We start from the raw sequence: 13,400 nt of genomic DNA on the forward strand, positions 1-13,400 counted from the left end.
GTAAACACATTTCCCAAAGTGTGGAATCTATATCAGAACAAAAACCTGATGTAGACCCCCTACAGTTGCAAACTCATATTATCAAACTTGTGAATCCCATAAAAGAAAAATAAATAAAGTCTTAACTTATGTGTCCATGACGAACACAAAGTAATAATCTATGTGATATTTCTTTCTGGACAAACCGCAAGAATATGTATGTAAATGAAGGTTTTATTCCAATATGTGATGATTGGGGGAACAAATATTTCTGCTTCGGTTCATCAACAAAAGGAAGAGAGGGAGACAAACACAGTCCCTGAGTCATTTTCCACCCTCACACTCTTCTCATGAGTCATGCACTACTACACATGTTAGACGGTTAAGCATAAACAAATCTAAGATCTAAAATATGCTCAGCAGTCAAAGTGATAATTTGAGCAGACAGATTTTAGCAAATGAATTGTATATATATATATATATATATATATATATATATGGCCACTGTCTGCAAGGTCAATGAGATTTACCTCTTGTAGTGTAAGGTATTACTAATCCTAATGTATGCATCTGTTTTCCTTGAAGATCTCAGAGTTTAATAAGAGTATGGTCTAAAGTTATATTTTACATTCACAGATTATTTAAGCAGTACCATAGATTATTTCCATCATCACAAGAAAATGCTATTGTCAAATAAACCATCCCATTGTTGAATTAGTTGAAACAAGTATTTGCAATTTGCATCTGTCAAGTTCTGAGTAAGTAATCCTCTTTAGGAACTGTATAGAAAGAGTCAAACTCATCTGTCAAAACCAGAAACAAATGTTTAAATATGCCCATACAAAGAGTTTCCTCTGTCTGGCAATGGTATCTCTCACAGAGGGAGCTATTGAGCTACAAATGGGAACATAACAGAAACCTAAATGACGGGAGGGGAAAGAGAGAGTCTGAGGAAAGAAGAGAAAACAAAGAATGACTAAGATACAGGATGAGGGAGAGACAGGAAAATCTAAGCAAGATGTTTTGGATCTGAATATGTAATAGAGCGGAAAAGCAAAAAAGGATGAAGACTTACAATCAAGGCACAAAATATATCTCACACCCAGCCAGTTGACCTTGATGCTGCTGTTAATGAAAACTCACCATCAGTTCCCCACTGAGATTAATGAAATGAAATTCCATAAGCATGACAATTAATGTGAACTTAAATAAATCAATTAGTTTATCTTTATTTTACTAAAGGTTACAGTAGCAGTGATTGGGGTTGTATTATAGAAAGTAGAGCATCTGTAAAGCAAGGCTTAAAGATTGGCTTACTGTTGAGCTGAAGTACTGTTTATCCAAAAAGCAGGGTATCCAGTTGGAGTTAGGGGTCAACTCCTCAATTAATCTCGCATTGCCAGACCTTACTCAGCGCTGCGGAAGGTCTGGCTCTACTACACCAAGGCATTCTCATGGTCCATATGATATCGTACGAAAATGTATTCACACCAAAACGTATGACATCCTACGAAATTAGGAGGCCGCCAGCTGGTCATGTGACGCCTGGTGGTCACGTGACGCCATGACGCCAAGCCACAGTTGCTAGTTGTTTAAGCCGCTACAGCGCTTTGTGACCCAGGCTACAGACCTCTGTTGTATCAGTGGTAGTTGGTCGTTTAGTTACCCGAAAATAGGTGACTTTGAGCCGGGTACAAAGCACCGCGATCTGCTGGTTGTTTCGGCGGACATTATGGTTAAATTTAGTCCACAAAATATTTTGCCGCAACGAAAGTTAAGATTAGGCACCAAAGCGACTAGTTAAGATAAGGAAAAAGATCGTGGTTAGGATTAAAACACTCCTAAGGAACACACATTTCCTGGTTGAAAGGCTTTAGTTTTCCCCGGGAAGCGAACTCTGCTCTCTGGCTTGAAAGTCTTATACGTTAACGCCCACCCATCCACCCCAATCTCCTCCCTACGCGGCAAGCCGTGTTCCTATACAGCAGCCGTCAATGTAGAATACAGCCAAAACAACGTGGAATGCTTACGAATTACAGTGCTTTACTTTTCGTAGCTTGGTTCATGAGAACAGGCTGACCACACATACATTCCAGGATAGGAGAAAAAAAACGCTCTGGGTTGTTTGCACTTCTATAAACCAATTACAATCGCAGTTAGCTGTGAACATATTCTTTGTAAATCTTTACAATCATTCCGCAAAAGAATCAAGCAGGCCTGCCTTGTTGCATGATCCAAAGCTTCAAAACTTGCTTGCTAGCTCAAAGTTTGTGGTTGTTTGAGCTTGATAACGGCGATACACAGAGAGCGGAAGGCAAGGGACATCTGGTGGAACATCTGGCCGTGCCAGATGTGAGGCAATTATCCTGGAAATGTACTGTCGTTTATCTAGACTATTCCTCAATTGACCACTAGAGTTCAGTCATTTTAAATTTTGAAGTGATACTTAAAAACATATGCTTCAGCGGTGGCTTTAGTTACTAGTTTCCTTTTTATAAACACTGTGATCAACTTGAGGTCAGTTATGATGGATTAAGGGTGACATGTTTTCATGAAAAAGATATGAAAAACGTTTACTGAATCCACAGCGAATTATCACCTGACTCTGCAGTTCTTCTCATGGAACCTTTAAGCTGTTTTTAGCCAATTTTTGGTTGGTTTTCTGGCCCCTAACTTTGCTCTGATCAACCTTATTTTGCAGCAGCAGCATGCTGCTTTTTTTTAGTTTTTTAGCTAAAAAGCTAATAAACTCATTGTACATTACCTCAGCATCAAACATCAGACAGACAGAATTAGACACTTGCTGGTGAACGTAGCAGAGCATCTAACAAGCAAAAGGGCCATATATCTTTCCCCGGAGTTTTTTTCTATATGTCATAAAATGTATAGGCTACATCTCAAAGAGCGTGGCATTATTGGCAATCAAGAATTATAATTTGGTAAACATGGAAATTACATCTTTTTTATTACTCCTGCAAAACAGACCCAGTCAACACTGCACTTTACACAAACCATATTTCCGCTGCTTCCTTCCTGGCTGTTTACGAGAATCCAACATGTGGTTTTCCTTTTCTTTGTTTTCATACAAAACCTTTTATTTGCTGTGGCCGCTGATAAAGTCGATCTTGTCTTCAAGAGATATTGCAAACGGCATATTTAACCCTCTCGAATTTGGCTATGATACATAATTTAGAAAGTAAATCACACATAAATGAAGATGATAGCATGGCAAATATGTTTATATCTAAACCTCTCATTTCAGAGCAATTCTTCCTATATTCATATTTGAAATGGGATTCCAAAGTGTGTCAGATAAATTGGTCATGTTGTACTCAGGTATCTGTGTGTGTGTGTGTGTGTGTGTGTGTGTGTGTGTGTGTGTGTGTGTGTGTGTGTGTGTGCGCGCGCGCCCAAGGGCACACTGGTAATGGCTGCATACTATACTTCATATTAATTTACGTTGTACTTAATTTGAAATATTTAAAAGCTAGGATTTTGTTTTTTGCTTCATTTAGCAATTTCTTCGTTTTGCAGATCTCAGGGCAGCCAATAAGTCAAGTAATATTTTGGTTTTGGTTCTAGAAATGTCAACTGAAGTGTGTCCCTTGAAGGTGTCAGGTGAAATAGCCCTGGCTGTGTGATAAGGTGTAACTTTGAAGTTGTGAATGAGGTTAGAGCCATGAGTCAACCTCTGCAGGCTATCACGACCGCCACACCCCCATCTCTGAGCATCTCTCCTGTATACTACACTCACACAAGTCATGCCCTTCCCCTGCATCCAGAATCTATGTGTTGCTGTACATGCAGTCTGGTTTGTTTTGGCATTACAAGTCTGTTATTGTTGTATTATGTTGAAATGATCTGTTTGTATTTACTTGTTCAGTCAAAGTTGATCCAGTTGACCAGTTTTCAGTCATTTATTCATTAAGCAGTCATTAACAAACTTTAATTAATTAGTTGTTGTACTAGCATGTGTGGCTTTCCCAAATATAGCAGAGACTATCTGTTAATTTAACTTGATGAGGACAGAGCTGATTTTTAACTCAAAAATATCCTCCAGCTTAGCCATCTACTTCCCTCAACAGCTCACTCATTTCAACAACTCAGCCAGCACTGACAATAGTACAGTCAAAAACTGTATGAAAACAGACACTTGGCACCTCAGGCTACGGTCACTCATGTCCCATCAGTATCTTTAATGCACCGAATGCCTTGCCTTTAGAAAAAAAAAAAAAAGAAGTAAAAAAACCTCTTGCAGCCACCCAGTTGTAGACTCTCCTAACTCATACCTTTATGTTGTTTGTGTGACACCTGAAACATATCATAACAATATCACAGAAGAACTATGTCTTGGGAAAGAGAAATGACCATTTTCAAGTAAGTGCATGACCAGTGTTTAGATGGTTGATTGTTGGGGAAAAGGGGGTAAACCATTGTGCCCCTGTGAGTTCCTTATTCTTTTTTATTGCACAGGGCAGAGACTCAAGTATAGCACCAGCACATCACCCTGACTGATTTCCTCAGCACTTCCTGGGGAATTGTCATCACCCCAGGTCAATGTCTAAATTTTCCCATGCATCAAAATGTATTGTAATTGACTCCATTTATAATTCCTCTAGAGATCTGGCACTGGGCTGCAGCTCTGATGGCTGCCGAAAGCAATAAAGTCTCACAGACATGACCCCCATTGTAAACAAGACCTCCTTCCAAAGTGTGAGGTACAGTGCAGCAAAGTGCAGTTTTTCTGTGTTTGGCTGTACTTTTTGCTCTTTGGCTCCAGCCCATACTTCCATTCAAATGTTGTAACTTCACAATTATGTAGTTCTCATGTCATGTTTTATTCTTCTTGGCTAGGGTTTTCTCCTACTCCATTATAGATCTTGCAGTTTTAAGATATTGGATGACCCGATGTGCAAGACTTGTTTTTCTTTTCAACAGTTTTTATAAGGAAATACATGAAATACTGCATTACACTTTACACCACATTATAGATATGCTATAATGCAGTGTGCTGTTGCTGTAATAATTCATGTTATATCAATTAATGTAATAGCACTGCATTACTAGCACTACACATTAACAGCACTACTTGCAAGTAATGCATGTATTCTGTTTTAGTGAAAACTAATGTAACATAAAGTGACTTTAGACAGTTGTTGATCTAGTTTTCTATAAATACATTTTTATAATACAAATGCTATATATTTATATATTATGATTATTTAATAAACTATATGTTGTATCATATTAGAAAACAAATTTCTCCCTAATATTAATTGCATCTTGCTTTATTGAAAAGACTAGAGTTTCTGCGGCAGACAGTAGGCATTTGCAGATTAACCATCACATATTTTAACCTTATGGTTTTGCTCTTGGGGTGGCCATCAGTTCTAATCAGAAAACAAATCCTTCATTATGATAATAGTTCTGTAACATGGGGGTTTTAAGGAAAATGCAAATTAAAAGAGGAAATAGAGCATAAGTAAAAAGGATTTACCCTTTTATGTGCACGTAATTAGTGCAACATTGATGGGACAATTGTTATTGTTTGGAGTGTGGATTTGTGTCCTCTGAGTGAGATTAATTGCATTGTCTACCAACAACATTGTCTATTTTCTGGTATGGTGTAACAATATAATTCTTCTTTATGTGTATAATTATTTATAAGGCAGCACAAGTAGTGCCTTTAATTATTTACAAATAGATAAGTAACTTGAACTTTTTTTCCCCCCCTCCATCTCATTTGTTTATGCTGTCCATTACATTTCCTCATTTGCCATTTTACTGCTTGCTGTTTTTAACATTGCATGATCCGAGGTATGTGACTGCTTTGTCACAACAACAATATCACTTTCACACCTGCAACTGGAGCTGCTTTGATTCCTCCTAAAAGGGGAACACAGAGTTGTGTTCATCCTTTTGTCTCTTTCCTCTGATGTACTCTAGTCTGCCTACCACTTCATCTCCTATTCGCTCTCAGGTGCCCCCAACAGCTAAATGAGAAAAAGACAAAACACAATTTTTATTGGGGGGAAAATCCCATTTTGTGTCATTAAAAAAGTGGTGAGGGAAAATTAAAAGACTAATTTATTCAAAATATGTTTAGATTGACATACAAGTCATCATTGTCCTGGCAGCTGATCAATAGTCAGTTTTGCCCTGATGTGATGGATATGCCCTTTGGCAGACATTATGTGTATCTGGTCATGTGTAGAGTCCCCTCAAGGTCTTCCTCCCTTTACACCCTGTGTTGTATATGCAAAGAGGCTGTGAGAGGAGGTTTGATGAGAAGATAACAAGCTTGGGCAAGATGACTTCTTCATGGCTCTGAAAGGTTTTAACATCTATAATCTCTAGAACTTGAAATACCTTTTAGCTATGATTGAAGTGCACACCGCGTCAGCCAAACAGACTCAACGTATCTGTATATTAATAGTGTCCACATGAGGATGAATTGTAATAAATGTGGTGAGCCTTAACTTTTTATCTAGTGTGATCATCAGGTCAAAATTCAATGTTTTGGTTCATGACCAAATAATGCAAAACTAATGACATTCCCACCATCCTCAGCTGTAGTTTGTGTTTGCTAATTTGCAAATGTTAGCTACAGTAACACGTTAAACTAATACGGTTAATATGGAAAACATTGAACCTGCTAAACATCAGCATGTTAGTACGATGACATTTAGGTGAAGGTAACACTGTGCCAGCCTCAGTTGGCTACAGCCTCAAAGCCTCTAGCATGGTTGTAGACTCTTAGTCTTGTTTTTCCTTACTTTTGGTTCCTCCTCCAACTTCTCCAAAAGCCTTGCCTTTGAATCGTGTATATTTGTCTTGATTATGCGAGTCATTATGGCATCAATGTCTAGCGATAAATCTAGGTTCTAATAATTCAACCAATCAACCTTCTCCTTACCCACGCTCCTCCGCTAATATAAATGTCGCAATTTAACGTCCATGTGGCACACAAACTTTTTAGGTCCATAGTATGATAATTTTATTATTATTATCACATTTTTAACACCCCAACAGACCACTCTGATTAAATATTAAATATGCCTATACTTATATAATGAGCTTATTTTTACTGTCTTTATTTATGCATCTCTTCTGTGTGTCTGTTTCTCTTTCTCTCATGCTCTACACACTTTCTTTACACCCACTAGCATACACCTACTTGGCTAAGGTGATGAATGCATTTATGAACGACCTTCTACTTTGTTTTATGTTGCATTTGTCTTTGTTTTCACAAGTGTGTGGATTATTTAAAACTTGATCTTTTATTCTACGTTGGCAGCAACGCTCAAGATAAATCTCAATTTCCTTTGTAACCTTTGGCGGCATTGCAAAAGCAGTGGATGAAATATAGTTATTATTTGTCTATAAATCAAAATGAAAATTACCCCTCTCTTCAAATGACTGACTATAAAGTTGACATCTTCACATTATAGTGGTTGATTTGGTATTGTGAGCTACAAAGTATTTTTCCCTGGCAGTTTATTTGAAGGAAACTGGCCAAGCATAATGAACTCATAGTCTGTCTTTTGTTCATGGGAATGAGTAATGTGTCAAGGGCCAGTATTACAAAGCTCATATCAATAAATGAAGAATGTTGACCACAGAGGTGAGTTTTTGATGCTGTCTGTTATTCACACGTTAACTTATTGTCTTTCAAATGGCTTTTGTCTTTCTTGTGCACTTTTGTGTACCGTATGCATCACTCAACCTCCGCAGTTATTTATTTTGCTTGACATGAACGCAAACTGAAGCATACAGCAGACAACTTAAAGAAAGGACATGTTTTTTCTTGCGTGAGGAGTTACCTGAGAATAAATTGTGTGCATGTGCTGGCTTAGAAACATGGAGACAGATATTTTTTTCTGTGTCAATGAAAGACACTGGCAGGCCTTGCTGCCAGCAGTCATTAGAATAATTTTACATGTTTCAGAAATCCTGTCTGTCTGGAAAGACTAAATATACAACCCTCTCTGTTTCTCCTCTGATCCACTTGAAATGTGTATTCAGAAGATACCAGTGTTGCCATGTTTTGTACCCTGAAAATAACAGCTTTAATTTTGTGGTAATTTAAAGCAACACTATGCAACTTTAGCGCGAGCTGTAGTTCCAATGAGACAACCTGTAGGGGGACCGAACAGGGAAAAGTTACATAGTGTTGCTTTAACTAATGATATCCCAAAATAGCCTGGGCTAGATTCTGTAGACACTATGTTTTCAAAGCTAAGAAGGGTAGTAATAGTAATGTATATTTCTAAAAATCATAAACTTACCTATACCATAAAAATATATATATAAGTTAAGCGTGGAAAATCAAAACATTATGTACTAGGGCTGAAACGATTCTTCGAGTAACTCGAATAATTCGAAAAAAAAATCATCGCTGCAAAAATATTTGCCTCGAAGCTTCGTTTAAACGATGGAACTATACCGCTGTTTCCACACGGATGATTACTACTGTTGCACAATGTGCTGCTGTGGACACATGCCGTGAAGACTGAAGGAAATGAAGGAAGAGAGCGAAAATAGTGAGGGGATAGGCGCAGGAAACGACAGAAAGTTTGGGATCATTTTAAGATGCAAAATTTTTTTAACTGTACAGTGTGTCAGGAGCGGACAAGTTACACGGTAACATTAACGTCTACATGCAGTCTCTCGTCCAGCGTTGTACACACAACTACAGCATGCTACTCTGCAAACAGCGAATTTTTTGAAAAAAGCTCAAACAAAAGCTGTCGGTAAACTTAGCTGCTGGCGGAGACAAACCAGCCCAGCCCTTCTCTCTTTACCAGCGCCTCCTGCGCATGGCTACTTAATATGCACGTTAATGACGTCATCGGACCATGCAGAGCATTGCAGACGATGTCTGCATTCCTCATTCTTTCTAAACTTTACTCAGATCAGCCTTCTGAGATTGTGTCCTCCTGAACAGTACAGTTGAATAGCCCTGCTGTAATCGTTGTACAGTCACATGTACCTGGGCTTAGTGAACAGCTTTTTTGTGCAGTGTAAAGAACCAGAGGCATGAAGAGGAAGAAGAAAAAGATTTAGATTTAGGCCACCAAAAAATTACTTTGGACACCTAATTTAGGGGCTGGGTGGCCCATGCAACCAGTATTTAAAAATATTAGCATCTATCAGTGTTGTAGTCGAGTCACCAACTGTCGAGTCCGAGTTGAGTCTGAGTCCCCAGTGTTCGAGTCCGAGTCCTAGTCCGAGTCACCAAAGAAGAGTCCGAGTCGAGTCCGAGTCGAGTCACCATTACCTGAGTTTGAGTCCGAGTCGAGTCTTGAGTCCCCAGTGTTCGAGTCCAAGGTTTCGTCGTCAAGTCGAGTCGTCAAGGTTGAGTCTGCGTTGAATTCCAAGACTGCCTACATTTCTCCACTCTGGCACCTTTAAAGAGCTGATATACTAATAAAAGAGGGTCTACATTAAACAAAAATGACACCACTGTCACGATTGCAAAGGGAGTTTATTTACTGACTTTTTTCTAAACAACATTTAGCTGTGCTCTTTCCAGCATTGGATGTAAAATCAGTATAGGCGAACTTCACGATCTGGGGCGCATCCATAGACAGTATATAAGAATGGACCAACAGATCCTGTTGCTCTGGACGGAGACCAGTGAAGGCCTTTAGAAGCACTTTTCCGGTGAGCGCTGAGCGTTACTGCGCAGCCTCCAACTGAGAGAGATGACGTAAATGTGACGTGAGCAACCTGTCTGAAAGTTGTAAGTCTTCTGGTAGCTGTGCCAAGAGAAATCTTAATCATTCTGAATCTTGCAGAGACGGGGAGCGTAGGTATATGTAAGGAGATAACATGGACACAGGCTAATTATTGCTAACTAAAATGCTAGTTAACATAGCTAATGTAAGTCGAAACTGCCTGCGAGCTTCTCCTGTACTATACGGTAATTCCTCTACTATGCGACAGTAAGTCGCGTGGTTATGACACAATTTTTACAAAAACGTCTGCTACAGAGCCATAACGTGAGGTACAAGGTAATGAAGCCTTTTATACATTGTCGTGTTTCTTAGGAAATAAACAATGGACAAATAAAGTCTTTAAACGCTTCAGATGTAAAGTTATTCGCTGTCAAAGTGATGTCAAAATGAATGGCAGTCAATGGAATGCTAACGTCGGGTGATCACTTTGTAGCATCAAAATGGCGCCATAGGAGGTTCGAGCTCTGAAGCGAAGCTTACCCCCTGGTGCGCATCTCTCTGCATTTTCCAAATGTGAACATGTAGTAGGGAGCCCGCGAATCATGCACTACAGTTGCGTATATCAATATAAATTCCTTTGTTACGAGAGTAGTGAAAGTAAGAGCGAGAATGCAGCGTTAAGTGAGTGACGTCAGTGAGTGTGTTGTCAAGCAAGGAGAGCGAGCGGTAGCGCTGTCCGACTGAGAAGCGAATGTGTGGCTGTGAAGAAAAAGCGAGAGAAAAAAGAGATCCCAAAGACGATGCAAAATGAGTTAACAATAAACAAGAAGCTTCTCAAGACATGGTGGCTTCATCTTTTGTTAATACTGTCGGTGAAGTAAAGGGTGTTACCCCCAAAAGAACATCATCCCTGGATAGATGTGCGTCTCCCCAGCTGCTTCCCGGCCGGTCTTGGAGCCCAAAACAGGAAAAGTGTAACATCTTATATCACATTTTTCTAACCTATTAAGTCAGAAACTTCATCCAACGTCCGATTTTATATATCCTCGAGTCCGAGTAGAGTCTTGAGTCCTCAGTCCGCGAGTCCAAGTCAAGTCACGAGTCCAGAGAATAGATTCTCGAGTCGGACTCGAGTCCAGAGAATAGAGACTCGAGTCGGACTCGAGTCCGAGTCCAGGACTCGAGTACTCCATCACTGGCATCTATTCCTGTTATTGTATGCAATTCAAGCAATAAAAGTGTTGCTTTTTCTAAAAATGAAACCTTTTTTATGTATATTTACTATTGCTATTTACTATAAAGCAAAAGTATTTCTTATATGATTACTCGATTAATTGATGGAATATACGGTAGAATACTCAATTACTAAAATATTCGATAGCTGCAGCCCTATTATATACACTTCAGAGGCCACATTTATGCATCAGTTTGTCTCAGTAATTCCCATGTAAACAATAGTCTGTACTTTAATCCCATGGCTTCACTCTGATCCTATGAATTGCTCCCCTGAAACACCATCGCAGTTAACTTGAGCACTGTTTCTTGGCTACCATGGTTACTATGATCAGTTTTCCGGCCAAATGATTACCAAATACTATCACTCGTGCCACAAGCAACTATCAAAAGCCACAATAAGTGACGGAGACCTTTCCATGTCTCAATACATTTATGGGAAATTGTTTCGTCTCTTGCATCCATCTGTTCACCTACCATGCAGTTCATTTTCCTTTTTTCACCATCAGTGAGGCTGCGATCATAGTGACAAGAGCATGTGGATCTCAGAGGCCCTATCAGTGGAGAAACAGGCTATGTGATTGTGGTTTTCTCACTGTCATTCCCAAGAGTCAGTTCTGTGAGAATTGAGGAGGAGGGTATGTGAAACTCCCAGTCATTGAATCTGTCCAGCCAGTCGGCTAGCTGCAAAGCCTAATAATGACAGTGACCTCACCTCTTACTCTTATTGTATTGCTTTTAGTATGATCACAGCCAGCAGTTGTGAATGTGCCTAATTGTGTGTGCTTTCCAGTGCCCTTTAGATATCTTTGTATTTTAATTGAAGGTTGTTTCAGTGTGCCTTGTGATCCACAATCTTGCCATCCAATCGTATTGTCAGAAAATGAGAAAACTAGCAAATCCAAGCTATGGAATTGATGTAAAGCAAGACAAGTTTGACCCCTTATGTCATAAAGGCCACATCTCTTGACAGCTTGCCTATTATCATACTCCTCACTCCATCAGCATTTCAGTTACAGAGCTAGTGGATGGGCTAACCTTACAGATGTGGGGGGTAGTGTAGGTTAAATGATAGAGGTTGATGAAGAGGGATGGCCTTATTGGTGCTTATTTTAGTTATCAATCAGTATTTGAAGCAAATCACAATGACTAGCTGCAAAATAAGATGCACCATTTATTGTGCATGCATTATACAAACTTCTGTCTGGTGATGATTGGCGTACAATAGGCATCCATCATTTCTTTTACTCATGTCACTTTCAGTTACATAGACACCAATGATTTCAAGTACAAGTCAAAACAAGATCACTTATAACTATCACTGATCAATAGACTACATGCAGCATGGCAAGTTTGTTTGTTTTTGTTTTTTTACTTCTGCCAAGGATGTTGAAAGTCTGAATGCCTCCATCCATCTGTTTGCCTGTCTGTTTGTCTTTAACCGACATGCTGGAACTCAAGGCTGGACTGGGGTGGATTTTGCTGTGCACATTAACACAATCAAGAGGAAGGATGTTATTGGTTTTGTGATCCTGTGGACTTCCCTGTTGTGCAGGCCCAACCTTGACTACTCACGTAGACTCAAAGAGGAAAATAAACCTACTTATTTCGGTGACCCCGTGACCTCTCACTCAGCTTCTCATCTATCTTCATCAGACTGTGTTGTCTATTTAAACCCATCTCTTTGGAGTCAGTGTGCAGGCATTTCTCTTTTCATCTTTCACCTAGCATCACATTAGGCTAAACTCTAAAATAATTACTTATCCTCCCAGTATAGTACAATGTTGGCTTTAAAATTAAGGCTTAACAAATGTGTTCATTAGGCAGTGGTCTGCACTCTCCACTTTCTGTATTTCATGTTTCTATCTTTTGTCTAGATTTTCAGTTTTGTGCCTCAGAGGCAAAGGGTGTTAGTTGTAATAGAATATCAAAAGCAATTTAAACTGAAAATAAATGCTATTTCATAGTAAAAACAAAGGATCACATACTGAGTTAAATAAATGCAGTCAGTATTGTAGTGAATTGAATGTGTGTGTGTGTGTGTGTGTGTGTGTGTGTGTGTGTGTGTGTGTGTGTGTGTGTGTGTGTGTGTGTGTGTGTGTGTGTGTGTGTGTGTGTGTGTGTGTGTGTGTGTGTGCATGTGTCAATAAGACTAAACTCTTAACAGGAACCTAAACATGGTACTTCATGGTACTTAAAGTAAGCATCCGTGCTCCTGTACCATCTGATCCCCTAAGACACTGCTTACTGTTTGAAGTCTCCACTTGAAAGGCCTGATCTAAATACTGTGGATTCCAAAGCAATTCTGCAAACAGTGATTACAGACTGATTAATGAGCCACACACACACACACACACACACACACACACACACATGCTTACTTTCTAGGCCACGCACAAATGGATTAAGCAGGAGTCAGTATGTTACAACATATAGTCTAACTCACTCGTAGGTTGGTTTTTATTTAAACTTCAAAAAAGTTTACATCGATCTGTGTTTTTTTATTTT

At 39.2% G+C, this 13,400-nt stretch overlaps 1 protein-coding gene across 7 annotated transcripts in view; it reads left to right on the forward strand.

The window, feature by feature from the left end:
- The window catches only part of diaph2 (diaphanous-related formin 2), a 426,632-nt gene that overhangs the window by 297,785 nt on the left and 115,447 nt on the right, over nucleotides 1-13,400 (forward strand). The gene's annotated exons all lie outside the window — the stretch shown is intronic.

This window comes from Sander lucioperca, chromosome 1 (genome assembly GCF_008315115.2).
Source record: "Sander lucioperca isolate FBNREF2018 chromosome 1, SLUC_FBN_1.2, whole genome shotgun sequence".
Lineage (NCBI taxonomy): Eukaryota > Metazoa > Chordata > Actinopteri > Perciformes > Percidae > Sander > Sander lucioperca.